Raw genomic sequence first — 24285 nt, 5'->3', positions numbered from 1 at the left:
GAGACGCCTGGTCAAACAGAGACACACAAAGGCTCTGGAAACGGCTGGCCGTGGCCCATTCTCCACACTCTGCCGCGCTGCCAACACGCACCACCTTCTGCAGCCACACTGAATTACTACCCTCACAACCTTTCACACATATAAAAGCACTCTTTCACACAGTGGGAACACTGACATTTGCCTTTTGTTGGTTACAATGGATTTTGTTAATGCTAAGTTTTTTTCAGGTGATTACTCAGAGGTCACATACACCATTAGGATCAGTATGGGGCCTTCTCTTTTGAGGGGCATTCGATTTATTCACTCGTAAAACGCTGCACAGGCATTACTTGATTCAGCTGAGCTTAAGTCGAGAGCGACGCTTTTGAGCGGTGCATTTTGCTTGCGAGTTATCTTTTTTACTTTTTTTTTTTTTTTTTTTGCTTGATTGATTGGCGAAGGAGGCGCAGAGCAGCCCTCAAATCCTATCTGGTGTTAGAAACCGGGGAGGAATCACTCTCAATTATTGCACTTTTTAACATTTACAGATAGGATACACGGCTGCACAGAGAATAGTCATGCTGTGCAATTCTGTGGAGATAATGGTGTATTTAACAATCAATAACTGTGTAAACCTTTGAAATGCCAGGAAATAATCTCTCGAGCAAATGCGCCACACATTCTCATCTACCGGCTCGTTGTTTTAACCTCTTTAGCATAGCCCCTCGAGGACACGGGGGATATGATTAGGAATTCGTTAGCGGGCTTCTATTTTTATGCTGATGACATACTTTCTTCTCCGGGGCTCTCGATGTTGCTGGCTCTTGACTTTCTCACTGTCTTTTTCGAAACTAGATCAGCTGTTTACCACCATGTAGGAGCGTGACATGAAGTTCACTGACTAAAGCAGCTGCGAGCGGAGAGGACCGATATCAGTCAGAGAGAAAAACTCCCCTGTCATCTGAAATCCTGTCACATGCCCTGACACCATTCGCAAGCCCCTTTACATCCCTTCTTCTGTTTCAAAAAGAGGATCCTGCAGCTAAAAAAGATGCTTTAAAAAAAATAGCTGCTTCAGTTATGTTCAACCAGTCGGACCTGAAGCTGCGCCAAAAGCCTCAACTATTGACTGTGAGATACAAAAAGGATGTAGACAACCAGTGAAGGATGCCACAGTTTTGTTGAAATCCACTGTTTTTGTTCATCCCATCATGTTTGGAGCAGATTACAGTGTGTCCGCACATCCGTGCTCCCCTGGGTGCCTCCTCTTGTGGTTCAGGTATTGTGACCAGGCGGGCGGGCTTGTGGCCCTGGGCCCTGGGCGCTTTTGCAAAAGAGAGGACAGTAGCTGCATTTGTTTCCCATTGAAAAGGATTACAGGTCCTGACGGCCATGATTAATCACCAGGAGGCAGACATCTGAATGCAACCAGGGAAAGGTTCAACTTTTTAATTCATCCCACACACAATCTATTCAAACCAGCTGTTTGGCGCTCCTCTCCCTCATCTCCTTGCTCTTTCTTCACAGTGACCATTGCCTTCTACTGTCTTTCTCTACCCCCCCCCCCCCATTTACAGCGCACCTAATTATCTGGGGACGCAGTTGTTGTAATTGTGGGGGTACCTGGACGACGCTCTATTTTTATTGGAGATGGGCTTCTTTCTTCTTTGTGGGAGAATAGTTAATTGACTTTGTTAATGCATTTGGGGATCAGTGATTTCTCCACAACAAATGACCTTTATGGAGCTCGGCGTCACATATTGTTTGCTGTGTGTGTGCTCGTGCGTGCTGCGTCGGTGCGCGCGCACATGCGTGTGAGCGTGCACTGATCCGTTGTGACCTTTTCTTGTGTCAGGTGTGTTTGTGCAGAAGGCAGAGAAATATTTCCCTCAAAGCTTCTTTTTTTCCAAAACACTTCAGCTTCATAAACATTTCCGCGCCGCCTCTGCGCTGACAGACAGCTGAAATCCTGCGTTTTGAATAAATTTCACATCTCGCCATGTTCATATCCACTCATATGAGCAGGCCTTCTCATTAAGACTCAGCAGGTTATATGATGGTATTGCTGGAATCCCTGGAGCAAAATGAACAGGGACAGCTACACTGCTTAATGCAAGGTAGCCTAGCAACAGATAGTGGGATGGCAGTGGAAACATACCCTCATATTTATGTTTACATGAGAGAATGATTTGTCTGTCAGGCTGATGGATCCTAATGTTCTCCTCTCCCCGGGGCTTTTCTTGTGCCGCACACAGGCCTGACACTTACCCTGAAGGACAGGCACCACCTTCCCCAACACGCATGAATACTTAATACTGTTAGACTGCATTTATGCAAAGAATGGAAATGGCACCAGACTAGAGGAGAGGGGGGCTAAAATGCATCAAAACATGACACAGAATGCATGATGAACATAGAGGGGGGGCAGAGAGAGTGACAGCAGACATAAGGTAAGACAGTTTTAACACTGTTAGAGGAAGCGTGGGTTGATATATGTAAGAACAGTGGCAGAGCCAGGCAGTTTTTATCAGCGTGGCCAGGGTAGGGTTGTTATTTAACAGTGAGATGGCTCGCAAACACATGTCTCCCCTTTATTTTATGTTATTATTGTTGCTTTTTTATTTTATTTTTGCATGGCAAGCCTCCGCGGGCCAAACAGTTCATTTTTTTGCTCACTCCCTTTTACAATCTACTCATAAGGCCACTCAAAAATATGACTCTCATGACCTCACGTGGATAAATCTAATAAGACAATTGCAATTTAAAAGTGCTGGTCCGCTAATAAATTGAATCCGTGTGGGAACAACAGCTGCAGAGAAAAAAAAAAGAGTAGTTTCTGAATGTAAATACACTTCTGTGAGTGTGTTTGTAACTCTCTAACAACGTTTACTATGCTTATGTGGGGTGGGTGGGTTTGCAGACTCTCTGGTGGTCTCTAGGCCTCCCCAGGACCAACTCTTCACTTGTGCCCTTGGCAAACAACCGTCCCGAACCGAAGTGGAGAAAATCCTACTGGAAAAGTTTTTCCTGTTGCACCAGCTCGGAAAAACAGCTAGTGTAATCATATAAATGCCTTCTGATATTATATTTTTGTGACAGCTATGTCATTAGTTACTTTTAACAGGACACATAAAAGCTTATAGGGAGTATTCCTTGTTACAGTTACAGTCCGTGTTGATGTGCTGCGTCTTAGCCGGTTGCCTGTAAGGCCTGATTGAGACTTCTGCAGGGAACCTTTGGAGAGCCTATGATGTAACCTAAGGGGCTGATGCTGTTGCCCACATTTATGCTTGTGTGTGATATATTACGAGTTAATTACTGTGTGGTGGTGTCCCAGTGTTTCATATGCGACGCCAACCAGTTTAAAAAAATAAAATGCTGCAATTGTTTTCCTTCCTGGGCCCCACCTCTTTGTTGTGGTCAGTTTTTTTTCCTCGTTTTTTTCCGGAGGCAAATGTATTCGTCCCTCAGGTTTTTCCACTTGTTTATAGATTCCCTCACGTCCATTCAGATAGTTTCAGCAATCTCCCTCCAAGGATCTGCTGACATCTGTGTCCTTATTTAGAAAATAAAAAATTGTGATACTTCTTACTCTGCAACCCGTTCTCACTCCCAAAGCGTAACATTTTACGCTAGGTGACAAATCGTCACCATATTACGTTTTCGGCTACCCACCACGTTCCTAAATGACGACCTCGGAAAAAGAGGAAATATGAGAACCGTCTGGACTGAACCTACACATGTTCGCTCTTATTCTTCAAATCGCTTAGAAACACGCTATTTAACATCATTAAAGTCCTGGTTAAGGTCAGGAATAAGGTTATGGTCAGGGCTAGGGATAAGGTTAGGTTTAGGGCTGGAATACAGGGCTGGAACGTCTACTCCCGCGGGAGCGTCATTGCACTGGATTCCAGCCATAACCCGCCGCGTACCATAAGAACGCCGAAGGTCTCCTTTCGCGTTCCTCAGGAACGCCGCGGGACGTGACAAAACGTCGACATGTTACGCCTCGGGAGTGAGAACGCTCTGTCTTACCCCTCTATACCCACCCAACAAGTTGCCACTGCTATTAAGCTTTCAATAGGTTGCTAATAAAACATGGAGATTTTGTAAAACCTAAATGCAGCAACATGAACATAACACAAACAAAGCAGAAGGATTATGTGACAGCCATGGCAGATGAACTGTAAGTCAGGATTATTTTAGGCTGTTTAGCGTTTCCCTTTCTCTCTTGTCCTCAGTGTCTTGTCTCCATTTGGGTCCACATTCAGCTCCACACAATCTGCAGCTTACAGATCTTGACATAAACAGAGGATATCATGATTGCGATTAACTGTAGAGACGTTAGCAGCCAAGCTTTGTGGTAAAAGACAGTTTTATTCTTATTTTTATTGAAAGAAGCTGCCTACATCTAGCATGAATTATAGTGGTGCAGAAATTGCTCATGCTAGTTAGGCCCAAGTCACACAGGTTTCAAGATTCAAGATTCTTTATTCGTCACAAGCATAGTTATACAAGTATAACACGCAGTGAAATGTAACCTGACATGCTCCTCGACTTGTGCAAAAGGGGGGAGAGTGGAAAGTACCTTATATATTATATACATTAGGTGAATGTGCAGTAGTAGCATGTATGCAGCAAGCAGGTGAATTCTGTACATTAAGTGAATTAAATAAGAATAGACAATCTGAACATTTTACAAAATAGACAATATGAACATATTTAAAATTAAAAGAATTTAAAATGTACAACGTGCCGGTGGGTTTAGAGTGTCTAGAAGAGAGTCCTGTCTCAGTCACTTATGAATGATGTGAGAGGGCGGGTGTGTACGGATCACTCTCTGAAGAGCTTTTTGGTCCTTAACACAGCTGTTCCCAAACCAGGATGTGATGTTCTGTGTGAGGATGCTCTCCACAGCACCTGCATAGAAGGTCCTGAGGATCCCTGGTGAGACCCTGAACTTCCTCAGTTGTCAGAGGTAATACAGGCGGTGCCTAGCCATTTTGGTCTGGACCTGAATGTGGGCAGACCATATCAGGTCTGAGGAGATGTGGACACCGAAATACTTGAAGGACTGGACCCTCTCCACTGGAGCTCCATGGATGGTAATGGGCTTGTAGTCTCTGTGCGGACTCCTTCTGAAGTCCAGCACCAGCTCCTTGGTCTTGCCGACGTTCAGCTGGAGATGGTTATCCTGGCACCATGTTGCCAGATTCTTCACTTCATCCACGTAGGCCGCTCATCGTTGTTGGAGCTGGTGCCCAACACCACTGTGTCATCAGCAAACTTCACAATGGTGTTGGAGCCGTGGGTGGCCACACAGTCTGAAGTGTAGAGGGAGTAGAGCAGTGGCGAGAGGACACATCCCTGTGGTGCTCCTGTGTTGATGGTGATGCTGTTAGAGACGCATCTACCCACCCTCACCACCTGAGTTCTGCCAGTGAGGAAGTCCAACACCCATGCACACAGACGGCTGTTGAGTTCTAGATCCCTCAGCTTTGTGAACAGTCTGCTGGGCACTATTGTGTTAAACGCTGGTTTAGAGACTGCTCAGTGACTCTCCGGCAACCACTGGTTGTTAGGGAAAAATGAGCTCTCCTCCACTGGTTGTGAGTGTTTGCTTGAAGTTGTTGTCTTCAAACCAGCAAATTTTGATTTCGTCATAGTCAAATCAATTGCTTATCCTCAGTCACAAAGACCTAAAGGCACTCATGGTTCCACTGCTAGACCATAAACATTGCTAGAGAACAATGTATATACCAGAGCTGTTGGCAAGTGGCTGTGGGAAGTTGCTTGCTGTCGCTAGGTGAAACTGGTCGGAAGTGCTATATTAATAATCTGCTTTCAGTGGCTTTGGTTACTCGCAGAGGGCGCCTGTAGTTTATCTAAAAGATAACAACTTGTTTGGAAGCACTTTCTGATTATTAGTCGAGCTGTTGTGAAACGAAAATTGTTCACTATGAAAGTAAAAGTTGTGCCTTTTGTGCACCACTGTTTCTCTGTCTCTGCTTTGTGTAGCGCTTTTTCAAGTTTCATTTTTCCCTGGTTAGTGGAGGTTGTCAGTGAATTGCCAAGTGGTCTCTAGGCCTGTGTGAGTGAGGCCTTTGCCATGTGGAGATGCTTTATGTAACAATGAAATGAAAATACATGATAAAAAAAGATATTTTCCCCCCCTAAACAATGTCTAAAACTTCAAGGTGTGAACCAAACTGTTTGGATTTGGAGACTCGTGACACTCCTAGTGACAATATAAAAGCAAGACACGTCTAGTAAGTACAATACATGAACTATATGACTTGATAGAGTCTGTCTTTACAGTATGACCAGCTCCTAGAAGGACAGACTACATCAACTCAATTAGCCTGGCACAGCCTGAGTATCAGCACCATAGATTAGATTTCACTCAGCCTTGTTTACCAGAGAGCGGCCGCAGAATAATATCTAAACAATTTGTGCTTTCAGAAAAATGATGACAGTATCATAGTGGGGGAGCACCAGATATAAGCTTCTCTTGTGCTGTGGCATGGGGTAACTGGCTGGGAGAGACATAAAGAAGCCTTTTGTCAGTAGATAGACATATCCCTGTTCATCCTGAGAACTTGTTTCCATAGTTACATCAATGTTGTTGAAGTGAGAAGATCAGGTATTCCAGTGAGTGATCTTTTACATGAGCTCTGCTCCTTTACTATTGATTTTCATCCCACGTTGAAAAAAACCCAGCACACTGTCTCAGAGATATTGTGGAAGTAATGAAAGGGTGAAATGTGTCGGAAATGCACTGGACAAGAAAAGAAAGGAAAATGAAAGCCTCTCAAAAAGCATTGAGAGATTTTTGAGATGTCACGTCCAGCTCCTCCAGAGGGGGGGGGGATCAAGTAATGCTGTCAGAAACACAAACCACAGAACATAACAGGGGCTGAGACTAAAAACTAATTGCTGTCTCCAACAGGCGATGATCGCTGTGCTGTTAGCCGTGCGCCTATGTGTTCATGTGAAATCTCCCCAACAGTGTGCTGCTTGCTGTAATGCTAATGGCTCTGAAAAGAGAGTTAATCACTACTGCGCGGTTAGCCACATGCTTGCCTCTTGCAGCGTGCTTGGTGTGTTCCAGGGGTTAGCAAAACACTGGCGTAACACATGATTGCTCTTTATGAGGCTGGGGCCTGCAAGAGAGAGAGGGGGCCCACAGACGATGCTAAAAAGACGGTAATGACAGCCATTCACCGCAATCCAATTATGCAAAAGGGAGTCTAAACAATTCCATCATCCCCTAAATTAGATTGTCCTAACGAGATAAAGGCACCAATTAATCCTGAATTAATTTCTACAGCTCATTTTCCCCAGAAAACACTCTAATATGCAAATGCCAGTGAGAGACAGAGAGGCATCCTTCTGCAGGAGTTTACACCAGCCCTGCTTGTTGGCTTTTCTTTCTGAGTGAACTTATGAACCTGGACACATATTGTGAGGATTAAATGAAGGATTATAACATATGTCACAGCTCAGGTGTTGTGCTGAAGATAAACAGTTTAAGAGCAAATGTAAATTTCTCTGGATTTCATGTTTAGAGTTCAACGAATGCAATTGTTTTATTGACACGAGGCAGCACCGTTCAATAAGCTCCTTATACTGCAGCTACAAGTGTAGCAGAAAACGAACTGAGGCCTAAATGAAATCAATATATCTAAATTTGACAGCTAGCTCTGGGTAATTAGGTGTTAAGGAGCTCAAGAAATTCAACTATTTAAGACATGACCTTATGGTATGTACAGTTTCTGGACAGAGTAATAAAAACACGAGTATTTTGGTCACTTTTGTTTTTTCCTACAGCCCCGCTTTACAGTGTGTGATGATTGTGGATGGTTTATAAGACAATGGGTCCGTAGCTGCAGGAGGCCAGCAATGCCTCCTACATACTAGGTGCAAGACACCCACACTGAAAGAGGCACAGAGCAGCCCTGTCTTTTGTAATCATTTTTGTTTCTGTTCATGGTTGTTTTGTCTCCCTGTGTAGGCATTTTGTGTCTCTTGGTGATCATTTTTGCATCATGTTGCAGTCTGTGCACAGCATACCTACTTGTGAATCCACCTTTAAATTTTTAAAGTTGACCTATTATTTCCAGTGCTATTTTTTATTCTTTTTGCTGAAGTTTGAGAGTAAAAATTCAAATATATCTTTCTTTTTTTTTTAGTTTTGTACAGCCAATCAGTCCACTCTGCCTGAAAAATGCCATTTTAACACCTCAACCATCTGCAACCAGTCTGCAACCTCCTGGCAACCTCTGCTAGGGAAAAATATGTTTTCTCTGACTGGTTGCAAGTAGTTGCTGTGAAACTGATTGCTAAAGGCACATACACAGAGGTCTAGAAACAGACCAGCGACCCTCAGCTAACAACCACCACTAGGGCAAATTGTGTACTCCAAAAATGTTGCGCAAATGGTTGCTGTTTGTCCCTAGATGAAATCAGTCTTAAAGAGGGGGGTGCACCAACCTGCTTGTCAGCGTTTTGGTTGCTGGCTCGTGCTTTGCATGTAAATGCCAACCTGTTTGCTTTACTGCCGTTACCAACACATTTCAAAAGGTGCAGCTTGTAATTTGAAAGTGAGTAGTTCGGAAGTCTGTGCAGACAAGTCGGGATATTCCATGCAAACTAAACAAACTGTGGTATTCTGTCACTGACTTACGCAACTGAAAAGAAGTTTCTGGTGCAGCACCTTATACCTCTTTGCAACCAATTTTATGCTAGCAACTACCACTCGCAACGGGTCAAGAAATACATACATTTTCCTCATGACTGGTGGTTACCAGATGGACCTTCACAGTCCTGTGTAACAAAAGGCCTACACACTCACTTTTTAAGGCAGCTTTCTTCTGGTTGGCCACCCCTCGTAAATTTCTCGACTTCTCTGCTCATAGCTAGAGCTTTTGTTGACATCATTCAGATCCAAGGGTTGAAAAAAAAATGCCAGAAATGAAGTGTTTGAACTGAAGCCTCAGCTGACCTCATCAGTTGAAACTTTAAAGATGTTTAATGTTGACCACTTTAACGGTATATACACTTAGCACAAAAAGTAAGGAAAATTGAGTTTGAGTGACTATTTCTTGTATTTTTGTTGCAACAGTGCTTCTTGGTAATAAATCTTATACCACTGGAAAGCCTATTTATTTCCTCTTGGTGCCACATATGTGAGGAAAATGGATTTGTGGGTTGACCAGCAGAGTCGAGTAGTTGAGAGTTGGAATTTAATTTAATAATTTATTCATTTGACAAGCCGGAGGCCTCAGTAGCATGTGGAAGGATCACACACAGCCACAACAGCCTGGCATCTCCTCCTCATGCTGGTCACCAGCTTGGTCACATACTGCTGTGGGATGGCATCCCATTCTTCAAGTCAATGTGGTTGTGTTGGCTGACTTGCGACAAATGCTTGTTGGTTCCATGACAAATTATTTGGTTGGTAAATGTAACCTAATATGTTTCCCTCAGCCTTTAAAGGAACATGCTCTGTGATTATTTAGTAGAATAAAAGATTTAGAGATGCATAGTTTTTGGTGGAGAATAATAGGAGGGTAATTATTAGATTTACTTTAAGCCAACAGTTGAAGCAATGCTGAAATTCATATCAGTTGTAGCTACAAACTCAGGGTTGCACATAATGCCCGTAAAGCTCTTCCTGCTTTGAAAACAAAGCAATTTTAAAAAAATCTCCATCATAATCATCATTATCATTTTCACACTCTTAATTGTCTTGCTGCCAGCTGTCTTGAGCAGTTATAATTGAGTGATCTGACACATTTTCTCAATAGTGCCTTGGATACAGAAATGTACGTTTGCAGAAACATTCATTTAAACCTGTAATTTTCATTGGTGTTATTTGTGTCTCATAACTGAATGTCTTTGACTCTTTGGCCATAAATCTGGACCCTCCTTTATATCGAAATGAAAATTTGGAACCGCCTCTAAACCCCATATTTTATCACAGTAGATGTCTTTATGAAGCTGGTTTGGGCCTTGAAGCACAGTATTTTATTGATCGACTGTGAGCTGCCACCACCTGTGCACCCCCCAAGTGATGACAGAAACAACCAGGCTGTCAGTTGCCAGGCAATATTCACAACCACTGGCCCACATCGGCTAATTACCAGCAGAAATCACGTATTGACAGATGGGCCCATGCATATTGATCGGCCAGCGCTGCCACGTTCTAAATCACCAAACGCTAATGAATCATTTCCTGTTTGTGTGAAAGAAGGAAAAAAGCATTAGTCTCCAGCCTGACATCATACCTGTGCGGCACATAGCACATAACGCGTGTTATACATTTTATTGCAGCTACCAACATTTAAGCTGCTTATACAAACACCACCAGGCTCCCTGCCTGTCTGTCTCCCTCTCTCACCTCAGCCATCCCTCTCTGTGCTGAGTGGCAGTTATTTTTCATAGCGGCGAGCTGGCCGAGGCAGTAAATACCTCTCTCCTCAGACTGCGGACCAAGAGTGACCCTGCAACCTTTGTGTCTCTGATGTCTCTCCCAAGGTCTCTCATTCCAAGGTCCCTGTGATGCAGCGCTGTGGTTGCAGCATAGACCCTGTAATTCACCAGCCTGCTAGATCGCCTGCCAGGAGCTATTGATTTTTGTTTCCCCAATCTCCAGGAGAGAGGGAAAGAAAAGATTAAAAACACTTTGTCAGTTTGGTAGGGAATAAGAATTCTGCGCAGAGGGATGCCTAGGAGGGCATGGGGTCAGGGCTGAGGTACTGTACGTCTTTATGGCTTTAACTATTTCCACACTGCGGACATCTTTTTCTGGCTCTCACCCTCTCTTTGTCTTTTCTTTCTGTGCCAGGAGAATTCAAGGGTAGAAGGGGAAGCAGAGATTCTGCAGGTGTTGTTACTCAGCGATGACCTCTACTGCTCCTCTCGGTATACACCGTGCACGCTCTGACATTTGTGTCAGTGACTGCGTCTAAATGCAAACACGCACTAAAAAATGATTGAAGGCAGGATGTTGGGCAAAGCGTGTGCATGCTCTTGTCGCTCTAAAACTCTGCTGCTCCTGTACCACACACTCCAACCTTCTATGTTAAGACGATGGTGACTACATGTCTTATTGTAGTTGGGGTTATCTCACATGTATGACTCATATGAATGTCTCATCTAGTGTGACACTGTCAGTCGTTGTTGTTATTACATCAGTTTTTATTCTACTTTGCTGTCTATTAAATGTAACCAAAATGATGAATAGTGAATATATAACTGGTTATGATAATGAATCTAATTAGCATTGTAATTATTGTCTATTGTTTACTGTTTATTTAAGTCATACGTACACTAAATTGCCAAAAGTATTCATCATTGGTCTTTACATGCATATGAACTTGAGTTCTTAATCCATAGGGTTTAATATGATGTCAGCCCACCTTTTGCAGCTATAACAGCTTCAGCTCTTCTGGGAAGTCTTTCCACAGGTTTAGGAGTGTTTATGCAAATTTTTGACTGTTCTTCCGTAAGGACATTTGTGATGTCAGACCTTACTTTGTGCACTGGTGCACAGTCATGTTGTAACAGGAAGGAGCCATCTTCAAACTGTCCCCACAAAGTAGGAAGCATGAAATAATCCAAAGTATCTTCATATGTTAAAGCAGACCTTCCCAAAGTGTGAGGCCCACCCCTTAGGGGGGGCGCAGAGCCATTGCAGGGGAGGCGCGGTATGAAGGGAAAAAAAAAACAACAACAACGCTTGGACACTGCTAGCACGGGGCGCCCACACAAACGCAAAGCAGGAGATGAAGCATAACTGAATATGTTTCCAAACCAACTTCATTCTAAGCCAAAGACTAGAAAATATGGTGAAGCATATCTTCCCTTTGGTTTCACCTGCACACCTGCCAAGGTAGGTCTCCCCTGCATAATTGCTCTCCAAATCACAGAGAAACAGTATCCCACATTCTTGATTTTTAGTTCACACACACTTGTGGTAATGACTAACTACTCCTGACATTTTGGAGATGTTAGCTCTTTATACAGTAAAGTTACAGCAGGATACAAATAATATCAGGCTGATCCTGCCGCAATTTGTTCCCCCTGTCTAAATCACGGACAAACGGTATCCCACAGTTGTCAAAGGAGCTTGCAAAGAAAAGCGTCTGGACTTCTTTAAGTTGCTTGAAGACGTTTCACCTCTCATCCAAGAAGCTTCTTCAGTTCTAAGGTCAAATGGTGGAGAGTCCCAGATTTAAACCTAGTGGGAGTAACCCCCCCACAGAGGGACAAAAGGACCCCTGATGATCCTCTAATCACCTGAGCCAAGGTGTGAAACTGGGTGTGGGTCCCAATCAGCCAGGGTTTCGGGTGAGCTCATTGTGAAACCTGGCCTCACCTTATCATGCGATTTCCTGAGGTCAGATGGCCCAGGATGTGAGTGGGCGTTAAGGTGTCTGGGGAGGGAACCAATGTGAACATTGGCATCCTCGAAAGAGTGTCCTTTATCCTTAAGATGCAGATGGACTGCTGAGTCTTGTCCTGTGGAGGTACGTATGGCACAACATAGAAGAGCCAGTGTTCACAGTTTGGACAGAGTGGACAGATGGTTTGAAAGAGGAGTGAATGAAGCCATCTATGTCCACTGTGAGCGACCATCTTTGAACAGAGGCGGTGGTTTACGACACCAACTATAATCCAGTTTTGAGTTCCCTCCGCCATTTGACCTTAGAACTGAAGAAGCTTCTCGGATGAGAGGTGAAACATCTTCAAGCAACTTAAAGAAGTCCAGACGCTTTTCTTTGCAAGCTCCTTAGACTACGATGACCTGGATGACTGAGAACCTTCACAGACGACATCCCACAGTTGTTTATGTTTTTAAACCCATTTTGCACAGAGAGGCAGTTTTTAAAAAATGTATTGATAGCAATGTCGAATATTATTACAACTACATGTAAAACAATTACACCGTGACACCTCTGCCTTTCTAAATGGAGGGACAGTAACTGCGTGTGTGTATGTAAGCGTGTAAAACCTGAAGATAGAGACAAAATGCTGTTAATCTGACTATCTGCCATTCTGCAATTCATCTCATGTAAACAATAACGTGGCGCACAGCGTGACGTGAAAAAAAGGCACATACCTTTAACGTTGTGTAACGAACTCTGTATTCCTCGTCCACACTTAAACGCAAAAAAGGAGTTTTAAAAAATCTCAGTTTTTGGTGATTCGAAACGCCGTTTATGTTTGGACGAAACAGCTGCGTTTTCAAAAATACCCGTGTAGGCGCGGACGTAGCGTAAAAGTGTTAGTAGTTTATTTTCTTACTACCTGCAGATTATTTGTATTTGCTTAATTGTTTACTAAATGTTTGAGATGTGAAATAAACCGCAATGGAGCAAAATATGGGTGTGTGTGGTTGGAGGATGTGTTAGTGCGTGCGTGTATGCGCGGGGGGCAACATTTTTCTTGTAAAACAAAGGGGGGGCCTAGCGAGAAAAGTTTGGGAACCGCTGTGTTAAAGCATTAAGAGTTCTTTCCCTGTAACTAAGGGGCTGAGCCCAACTCCTGAGAAACATCCCCACACCATAATTCCCCTCCACCAAACTTTACACCTAGCTCAAAGCAGTCAGACAAGTACCATTCTCCTGGCTACTGCTAAATGCAGATTCATCATTACCAGACAGAGAAGAGGGACTTGTCCATCCACAGATCACAGCTCCACTGCTCTAGAGTCCAGTGGCGGCATGCTTTACACCACTGCATCCAACGCTTTGCATTCTACTTGGTGATGTAAGGCTTGGATCCAGCCGATCGGCCATGGAAGCTCATTCCATGAAGCTCTCTGCGCACTGTTCTTGAGCTAATCTGAAGGCCACATGACGTCTGGGGTTGTCTGCACACTCTGCTGACCCCTCTCTGTGATTTTGTGGCTGTGTTATTCCCAATCACTTCTACTTTTTTAGAACGCCACTAACAGCTGGCTTTGGAATATTGCACAGGTGACATCCTATCACAGTACCATGCTGGAAGTCACTAAGAGGAACACATTCTTGGACAAATGTTTGTAAAAGCAGTCTGCATGCCTAGGTGCTTGATTTTATACACCTGTGGCCATGGAAGTGCTTGGAACATCTTAATTCAATTATTTGGATGGGTGACTGAATATTTTCGGCAATGCAGTGTAGCTTGCTGTACACATGAAATATGTTTGTGATGAGTTGCTGTGTGACTTCCTACAGGTTCTCTTTTTCCTCCAATCTCCCTTCACTTAAATTTAGTCATAAAAGGGCAAAACAGCATCCAGTTTTCCCTCACAATTGAATCCTACTGTATGCAGCTGCACCACCACTTCATTTCGATTCCGTCTGAGCACTGAACACTGGTTTGCTTAGGTAGTGTATTCCATTATAATGCATAATTTATAAGGTGATTGTTTGTTTTATATGTAAACTTTAAACAACCCTCAGCCAAGGAGTTAGTAAATAATGCTGTTAAATAAATGTAATGGAAGAGAATTAAGTGGTACGGGTAGCATCCAGTGGAAAGGAAATTCAAGCTCCTTCAGCAGGAGTGTGCAAACCTCTTTCCAAAATAAAGTATGTGTAAAATATGTGTTAGAACAAAATGCAATTATGTGCTAATGATTTAAACCAAAGTGAAAGTGTCAAATACTGAAACTGAGAAATGATAGTTTAATAGCCCCACGTGATTTTATTGCAACCCACGTACCTCTCTGTTTCTTCTTCTTTTTTTTCTTTTCTTTTTTTTTAGTTCAGATGGCGTACGCAAAAGACGGGAAGACTTGTGAAGTTCTTAAAAACAGCACAACTATACATGCTAACTGGGAACAGCTGGGTAGCATGCTTGGTGGCATAGTGGTTAAAATGGTCACCTCACAGCAAGTTGTTTCCTGGTTTGAACCCCAGCTGAATCGCTCAGCTTCCTTCCCATAAACACGCATGTTAGACTGATTGGTGTTTGGTCCTGTGTGGTCACGGAAGTGATGCAAACAAAAGAATAATGTGCTATATCTGAATGTTTAAAAATGTGACTCTGATGTTGTGAAAAGAATTACATAAATACAGTGCTATACATGAGGTGTTTTTAAAAAGGTGGAAGTGGAAGGTGCATGGTCAAATACTTCAACAATTTCAGCGCAACATTGCTTAAAAGAATGCTGCAGGACTTGTTATTAGTAAAAGATAGTGAATGTGGAGAATTGAACTTTGTACAATTAAAGAAGACCGACACAAACAAGCTGCAGGAATGCCACCGCTTTCTCGACACTTAAACTCAGCGAAGATTAATTGAAAGCAGAAAACATTCCTGTGGTCTCACCACTCAGGATTTAAAATTGTTTTTTAACTTCACGTCCTCGGAGAGAGGACAGAGTGGACCTACAATCCAGCAAAAAAAAGAAAAAAGATCAGCATCCATTTGCGTTTGCATAAGTGCACATAGAAAGCACAGCTATGAAGATAAATAAACAAATTTATTAGATCACCTGTCATAAAAATAAGGAAAACAAATAGTTTAGAAATCTGTCAAAAACAAGTTTATAACCAAATAGTTTAAAATGATATTTAACCAAATTCATGTTTTTATAACCAAATTTGAGCACATTGGACTTGTCTGAGAAGACATAAATTGCTAAAGCTTAATATTTAACCAATAAAATTATTTTTTCGGTTCAGGAATGCAAGTAAAAAAAATTAATTTGTGCTTTTCTACAGTTAGTTTCTCCTTCTTTGTAAAACAGTGAATTAGAAAATTGATGGATAATAATAATTATATTTTAGTATTAAAACTATCATCTTGATTAAATAGCTTGCACAGACTGTAACATAAAAAATTTTTTTGGGCGATTAGCAAATTACCAGTACTGTTAATTTAGGACATAAACCTCACACTGGGTGGTGGTTTATTAAATTTGTTAAGCACTGTATGCTTTTCTGTCTGTCATCCTTACACCATCTTCTTCAGGTAGGATATTGCTTAATCCAACATGGCTTTGCTGAACCATACTCTGCACATATTACTCTAGGGGCAGTAGAGCCTGGAGCAGACACAGGGTGAAAGGCGGGGTACACCCTGGACAGGTCATCACAAGGCCAATCTTAAACCCGCTAACCTCTCCACAACTGTGCTGCCCATAGTTCAAACATATTGCATGCTTTTTTTCTTCAAAATTAGATTACTGCCCCAAAGCGTCGAACGACAGCTCTAACTGCATGCGAGGTGAGTTTTAAACATCTTTGACTTTTGTTTCTTCTTACTAAATGAGGAAGATGATAAATTGAAAAGCCATGTGATTTGAGTTCTCCAGTTTCTCATTTTAGTCATTTGGGAAAACCTACACACACACACACACACACACACACACACACACACACACACACACACACACACACACACACACACACACACACACACACACACACACACACACACACACACAGAGTCATTCAGTCAAATACAGTCATGCTAATGTGATGCCAATGCATTACCCCATCAGATTGTGTTATGCATGGACGGCTCTTATCATTTCACCCTAACTTTCAGCTAAACGTGGAGAATGTTTTCCCCTGACATTAGAGTTTGGTAATGGTGCCTCTCAGGGCCACTTTATTTTCTGAAATGAAATATTCATTCATTGGCAGGGACAGTCTTAGAGGAAGTCTGTCTGAAGTCTGTTCCAGCAGACATTTCTTCAATATTTGATGGGTCATCAGAGCTCTGTGTCTAATACTGTGCAATTCTTCCAAATATTCATTTTCTCTGTTTTGCTTCTCTGTCTGCAGATGGTTGAATCTACTTACAGTTAACTGAATCAGACATAAAAAATAAAAAAAAACTATGGCCAAAAAACATATGGGCAAAAGTATTTTTTTAACCACTTTTGGTGACATTTTAAGCGCAAATCAACCTTTTTCTTGACATTATTTTTTTTTTCTTTCTCAACAGGTTATGTACCTTATAAGGCCTATCTGTTGTGTAAAGCCATCAGCAAGTGCACACTAAATCAGCTTGATTGCATGCCAACAAGAAGATAAAAGGCTCGGAGGTGGGTACAGTAATCCAAAGAGAGCGGGTGGTCTGCTTCAAGGCATATCATTTTATTCTCTCATGCATATTCACTTCTAAGCCTCTGAGTATGCAGATTAGTCTTGCCTGAACAGTGGACTCTCCAATCACATCCTACTTTTTTTCTTTCGCTCTAACTGCACCCTGCTGTGCATGAGCGCTGGCACAATGAAGGTGTATGGGTGTGTATGTGTGTGTGTCTGTGTGTAGGGGGGATTTTTTTTTTTTTGCTTGTTTGCAAGTTTGGGGGCAGGCAGATTTGAGTGTGCATGCATGAATGAATGTTTGGGTCTGTGTGCATGTGTGTTTGTGTTCCCTGTGTGTGTGTAGGTATATGATTGCCAGACACATGGCTTTGTCTTGTCCTGGCACTGTGCTCTGCTCACCAGATGTTCTCCTTTTTTATCATCCTCCACTTGCACCGTGTTCTTTGAGGGTTTTTGAGAATCTGTGCTGCTCACATTCAACTTGCTCTGTTGTTTTCGGCTGTTTTGTGGGTAAAAACAAAATGCTCTTCAAAGCCTTTTTATTTTCTGTCATTGAAGGAGGAAGGTTATTACAAACAACAACTCAGCAAATTACATTTAGACAGTAAATTATGTGCTAATAATTGAGACCTTTAAATCACAATTACAGCAAATTCTATTTAGTTTTATATTTAGAAAAAACCGAAACAGTAAAAATATTAATAAAAAATGTACAATTAAGCACTTGTGGTATTGTGGCTTCGGAAAAACTGACTAATATAAACTGCTGGTCTTTGATCACTGAGGTCCAAACACATGACATCAGCAGGGCTGTCTGTAGTCTGCAGGTTTACTGACTGATCATGTCTTTTTGTCCAACTCATACTTTCACAAGCAGAAGAGATTTACAGTATTAATCTTCCAAGATTAATGCATACGTTTTGGCAGGGAAACAACAAACCACGCTTCCAAATCCATGTTTTAACAACTTTGAACTGGCCTAACATAACACAGACCCATAGCTCCAGCTCATGTTGACTGAATATTCACTTTGAGTTGGATCCAAACTAACTTATGACACGTTGAACAGTATAATTAAGGGTAATCCTTGCAGGAGTTTGCAGCTGAACAAGCTACGTGGCATATAATCTAAAAGCAGTAAGCTAGCTCGCCCGTATTCAGACTGTAAAGCAGGTCCTCTTCATTACCAATGCAAACAGCACATATTTACACACACGTGTATAAAAGAATACACTCAAACAAAGAGCTTTGTGATGTTTTAAAGGCTGATGTTTTCTTTAGGTGTTGCCTTGGTGATACTGGTGAAAGTCTTTCCTTTGGTTAGGCCGACAGAAAATAAGACTGTGTAGGAAAACAAGTTCATATCCTAATAAGTGTTTTCTCCCCAAGGGTGTTCAGGCCAAAAGAGCCCCCACCCAGGCATCTTGAGTGCCTTTTAGAGGCCCGTGGTAGCACTGAGTGCAATTGAGGAAGAGTCAGATTATGGGTAATAGGCCAAGTGGACCACCTGCCACCTGTGGGCAACATCATTTTATTTTGTTCTCCTATGTTTTGTGTACTCCTAAATGTTGGTCTGGTTGGTCTGCACCTTATCGCTGTCTCAATGGGCGGATCGATCCAAATATCGATAGTATCGTTGGCACTGCTATTGTGTCAACACTAGCATGATATGATCGATGCTTCTACCCTCGAAGTTCAGAATGTAGCTCACTAAATTGTGTGTAAATTAATTATGTTTTTGGAAATGACAAAATATACCACAGACATGCACTATGAAAAATGTCTGACCCTTTTTGTGGTTATATCTTTTTATCCTATAACACATTTAAACAACAGAGGTTGACCCAAAGTGCTCAAGAAACAGGCACATTTATATCCCAGGTATCCATAAAACCCAGTTTCACCAAACATAAAAAGCCAAAAGGTGTGTTAACTCATTATTGTGGATAGTAAAAATCACAGTAATTCAGTGGTCAATAAAATGTGTTCAGAATTTGCAAATTGACGATGATTTATCTCATAAGTCATGACACACTGCTCTTCCCTACATAAGCTCCCTTAATAAGTTGAAACTGTCAGAAATACTGGCCCTGTATTTATTTGGTATTCGATCGATATAACAATTTGCCTATTTCAAAAAATAACGCACCAATCAGCTACAATCAGCAGGTGAAGCCATCTGGTAACAGTACACCTCGAGTCCTTGTGTTCATGTGGAAGATGTAGATGTCGACCACCCATCTAAATGCTGTAGCAGATTAAGAACACCCCTATTCTTTTTTGTCTGCCTCAACATGACGTGAAAAGAAACATGGCAAGGCCTACTCACTAATTAGATGATCATGCGCCTCATTCTGATTGTGACTTTTCTCTTTGATTGACCCCAACTTAAGTGCTCGATGCTGGTGATGTCAATGGTGGTGATGGCTTTATGAAACAGCTGTAAACACACAAAAGGTCCACCAGGATTCATTTATCAAAGAACGGGGAAACCAGGCCTGAGAATTCCTTATGAGGATCCTGCCCTTCGTCCACAAGAGGTCAGAGTGCAGGGTTGCATACAGAACAACTTTTCAAACGTTGCAACATTTTGCTCACGGCAGAGCAGGTGAGGGGAGGGAGGGAAATGCTGCGATGACTAGCATGTTTACACCCAGCTACCGTTCTAGGTGACTGGTGCTAAACACAGGAAAGCAAGAGTCACGCTACACAATGCAATGCAGTTGTGCCCATGTAAAAATGAGATCAAGCTGTCACCTGGTCGGTGCCACCACCCACCAAACGCACAAACAATCACACCCCCATCAGCAAACGCATAGAGCTGTCAAATAAAGCAACGCTTGTAATTACGGGAGGGGCCGAAATTCAGATTTATTCATTATAAAATGAAGCCTGCCGATCGACGGAGGGACAGCTCTCCTCCATCTGTCATCGTCGAAGCCGCACGCGTCTGACAGAGGGATTCATTCGTCTTGTCGTCTTTGACAGTCGGATTTTCCCGGTGCACTCCCACCAAGAGTCGCACGGGATTTTTTGGAGGCATTCTAAAAAACACTCTGTGACAAGGAATAGGCTCTTTATGAATGCAAATGAGTCTGGGAAAATTCACAGAGTAGCTAGCGGGCTCCGAGGCTCCGGCATCCGTCACATCTCCCCCCACCAGGCACAACCCACGCTTTGCCAAGAGGTCTAAGGGCTTACAGGGGCCCTACAGCAAGAACAGACACACTCAGGGGAAAAAAAGGGCATGGAAATCCTGTGGCTGACATGCACTGTGAGTGCCACCGGTGACTATTATTTTCATGAAAATGATCATCTTACTGTTTTTACATGCCATCCACAGAATCGCTGGTGGGTTTTGGGGCTTTTTTATTATAAACCATTCATCTCCAAATCCCTCTCTGTGTGCGGATATGTGCGTTTGAGGATGCGTCACTTGTATCACTTGACATTTGGCTCCCCTTTTATCCTGTTCCAAGGATAGTAAGTCAAATGCTGTGTGACAGGTCAACCCCTTCATATCAGTCATTCTTCACCCTGACCCAGCCTCGGCTGCACAAAAACACATCCGGCTTTTTCCACAGTAAAAATGATCACTGACTCAAAGATGCAAGAGATTGCTGCAGGGTTCAAAAGCATCTCCATCCTTACGCATCTAGTTTTTTTTTTCTTCTTCTTCGTCTGCAGTCGAAATCCAAGAAACAGAAGCTGTTCATTCAGAGGATTTATGTATAATATTACATTAACCATGCGCAGCTTTTGTTGTCGACTCCTGGTTTAAGTATTTAATTTCCTTAATCGTTAATCTGAGGTGCAAAGAAACTGGAACGGGTGGGTATTTAATTTAGTAGGAGTTCAGAGGAGGATGGTCAACTGAAGCAGAGCAGGGGCTTGGAAATGCTGACTCGGCTCCTGTCGCTTAATCTATTTGAGGCGTGATTAAAGTTTAATTCGTGCCCATCTCCTAATGCTAGCCGAGTGTGTGTGTGTGTGTGCTCCTCAGCAGTGGGTCGGTGAGTAGTTTCAAGCTGAGCCCAGGTCTTTTCTCTCTGTCTGGGCCTCACTTTATTCATGCCTGAGGGACGCCAGGAGCAGCAAACAACTGAATTTTTCATCAAGGTTACTTCCTGTGCCATGCAGTTGCTGCTTTCCCGCGCTGTGTTCCTACCTCATACATAACTTACCCTGCCCTGACCCGCAGCTCTCTCTCCAGGAGGAGCTGTTTGACCCTGGTCCAGATAAGAGAATATGTGCTGTGGAGTCAGCATCGGTTTGTTATGAAGCTCGAAATATTGTGATTTGGTTCACCTGGTTTGGTAAACCAGGCGAATATATCTGGAAGTGTGTAATCCACTAAATTACCCATGTTATACATGGTTTATTACACATTATCAGGCTTTTAAAGTGCATAAAGTTTTGTGGGGGGTTTTGGACGCTTCAAGAGGTAACGGGAGTTTCTAAAATGTTATGCCACTGTTTATTTTTATTTATAGTTCATGCCGTAGTTAAGTTCCAGTCCCGGATGCATTATAATCTTTGGTACGATCTGTCTTCTTCCATTCATCAGAGCAGCTTCGCCAACAAATTCAACTAGTTTACATTTCTGTTGGGAATATCGAACTCCTTAGCATTTTTAGTCTCCAAAAAACAACTCTGCAACTTCTGCAGAAAACATCGACTGTTTATAAGAACATTTTTACATCAAAATTCATCTGCAATTATAATCAAACTCTACTTTTTATGAGAATATTAATGCTGCAACAACACATTTGGTTTTAATGGAGGGAAAATATGCAGTGTCAGACGATTTTTTTCCCCCTTCTTCTTCTCTTTCATTAAGGCTGAAAATGCTGCTTTATCTCAATACAGCAATCAGAGCCACAAATGAGGTCTTATTTATTCTATTCAGAGTTTACTTTCCTAACGGCATCCGAGCAGTAAGGTCATTTTTGTCTATTGGCTTACAGTGGAATAAATTTGAATTTAGAGTGAACAGAATGAGCTCTTTCGATCATATTTCACGCTAATCAATGCTGCCTTGATTTGTAAATCAGAACTTAGGAGACTGATGAGTGGGGGGTTGACACAGATTGGGATTTGAAGAACCAACCTGACACTGCGGTTTTATATTAGCTGAATGATGGAGTAAAAAATATAAGGAAAAGAAAATTAATTGTCTTGACTCCTAAATGGTTTTTTTTCTCTCACTTTAAAGCATGCACGATTGCAGCTGAACCACCATCTCCCTTCAGAAGATTTACAAGATAAATATGAGGCCCCCTCCAACGTTATGACACAGTTAAATAGGGAATAAAATAAAGCCGAATGGCTGCTGGACTGGAGACTTCCATTTCAAGGCTGTGCTGTGCAGTCTTTGCAGCTCCTGAGTGTCAGACATTATCACCACCACTACCCTCAACCTCACCCTGCCCCTTGTGACAATTACTACTCTACCTCCCTATTCAGCACGTAATGAGAAAACTGACTGATCGATTTCTGTCCGGCCAGTAAAAAAAAAGAAGAAGAACAGACCACACTCCGAGGCACAGAACTGCAGTTTATCCACGTTACAGTTTCGATTTTTCAGGCGTTAATGGGAGAAATACTATTGCAAGGCAGCAACTAAATTATTTTGATGATGTATTAATCATCTGATTCATTTCTTGATGAATCATTGGGTCTATGACATGTCAGAAAATAGCTGTCACAGTCAAAAAGTAAATACGACAAAGCAGATACAGTGCCCTTTTTTAATTGCATCTGCTCGTCTTCATTCCTACTGTACCGGCTCCCAATGTTGAGCTTGTTACTCAAGAAAAGTATGTATTACACATTACATTACTCACCACAGTAATTTGTTACACTACTCATTGCATTACTTTCTCGTCACTCCGTAAAATGACCTGAAATAATGTCTCATTTAGGTATGAACACAAAGCTGACAACACAAGACAAAGATGAAAAAGCCAAGTTGATTCTACTTTAGAAGCATGCTCGGATAGAAATGGAGGCTACAAACATGACTGCTTTTGTTACCTGTCGAAGTTCAGGCTCTGGCTGCGGGGCTGGGGTCGGCATACACTCAGCTTTAAAATCCCTCTCGGTTCTTGACTACTTTAGTGTTAGCATGCTATCTATGCAGTAGCCTTGCAAAGAGCCAAAGTTCTCTCAGCAGCAGGTATTCGTCTTAAAGTTTGCGAGGTTTCGTGTGTGATGCCGCTAAAAACAAAATGAAGCCAATGCGTTGGTGCCAAAAAAAGTGCAGTTCACCAAATGACCACTTGAGGCTCACTTCAAAGGTGAATCTATCCACACAGGCTTCAAATGGCAAAGTTGAGCTGGAAGAAAAATAAACACATTTAAAGAAAGGTACAAAAAAAATTTATATTGATAGTTTCATTTGCTGTGTCAACTTCATAGTGATTTTTTTAAGCCCTCTTCTTTAATTGCTAAATAAAAATAATAATAAATAACAAACTATCAGTAATTTTCCACCTGAGACCAGGAATGTCAGTTAAGTTTAGTAACTCATAAAGATGACAGGAAAAATAATAGTAATAGTTTTGCAACACATTTACCACAAGAAGTGCTGCAAAAGTCAAAGTGTGCAAATTTGTGAATTTGTGACTTGAGGGGGCACGTTTGAGTGGCTGAGTTGTGGTTGTAAACAGTAAATAAATAAATAGGAGTAAAATTATAGGTTTTCAGCTCTCAGTGTATTTGTGTAAGTATTAGACTACATATTTGTATTTTTTCCCACGTGTAAAACATTTTATTCCACAATTTTGACATTTTATTCAACAAGCCCTCGCATTTTTCAAAACACAAGGTGTTTGGATGAAGACACATCCAAACACCCAACGTACAAACACGGTCAGATATAAGGGCATTTGTTGATACACGACCGACATGCACACATTTTGTGTGAACTTTTGAGGTTTTGAGAAAGCTAAGGTATTAAACTGAGTTTTTGGCAGCTGTTTAAAACAAACTACAGATTCAGTGTCCTGACGGGCTGTTTGGATGCTACATCCTCTGGACTGTGTGTGCAACACAGATGGACCCTGATCAGATGATAAGAGACTTCAACTGCTGGAATAACGACTCAGCAGGGAGCTCCCCATGCAGGGCTTTATTTTTAATTAATGCAATTTTTAATTGGATTTAAAATGGAAATCCAATGACAGAAAGCTGGGCTAGTTCATTCGGTAGCAGCCTACGTTCTGGACTAACAAAATAACCTTTAGCA

Source organism: Rhamphochromis longiceps, linkage group LG18 (assembly GCF_057381845.1).
Source record: "Rhamphochromis longiceps isolate RC_006_pf linkage group LG18, R_longiceps_female_GT1.1, whole genome shotgun sequence".
Classification (NCBI taxonomy): Eukaryota; Metazoa; Chordata; class Actinopteri; order Cichliformes; family Cichlidae; genus Rhamphochromis; species Rhamphochromis longiceps.
This window is presented reverse-complemented; position numbering follows the sequence as displayed.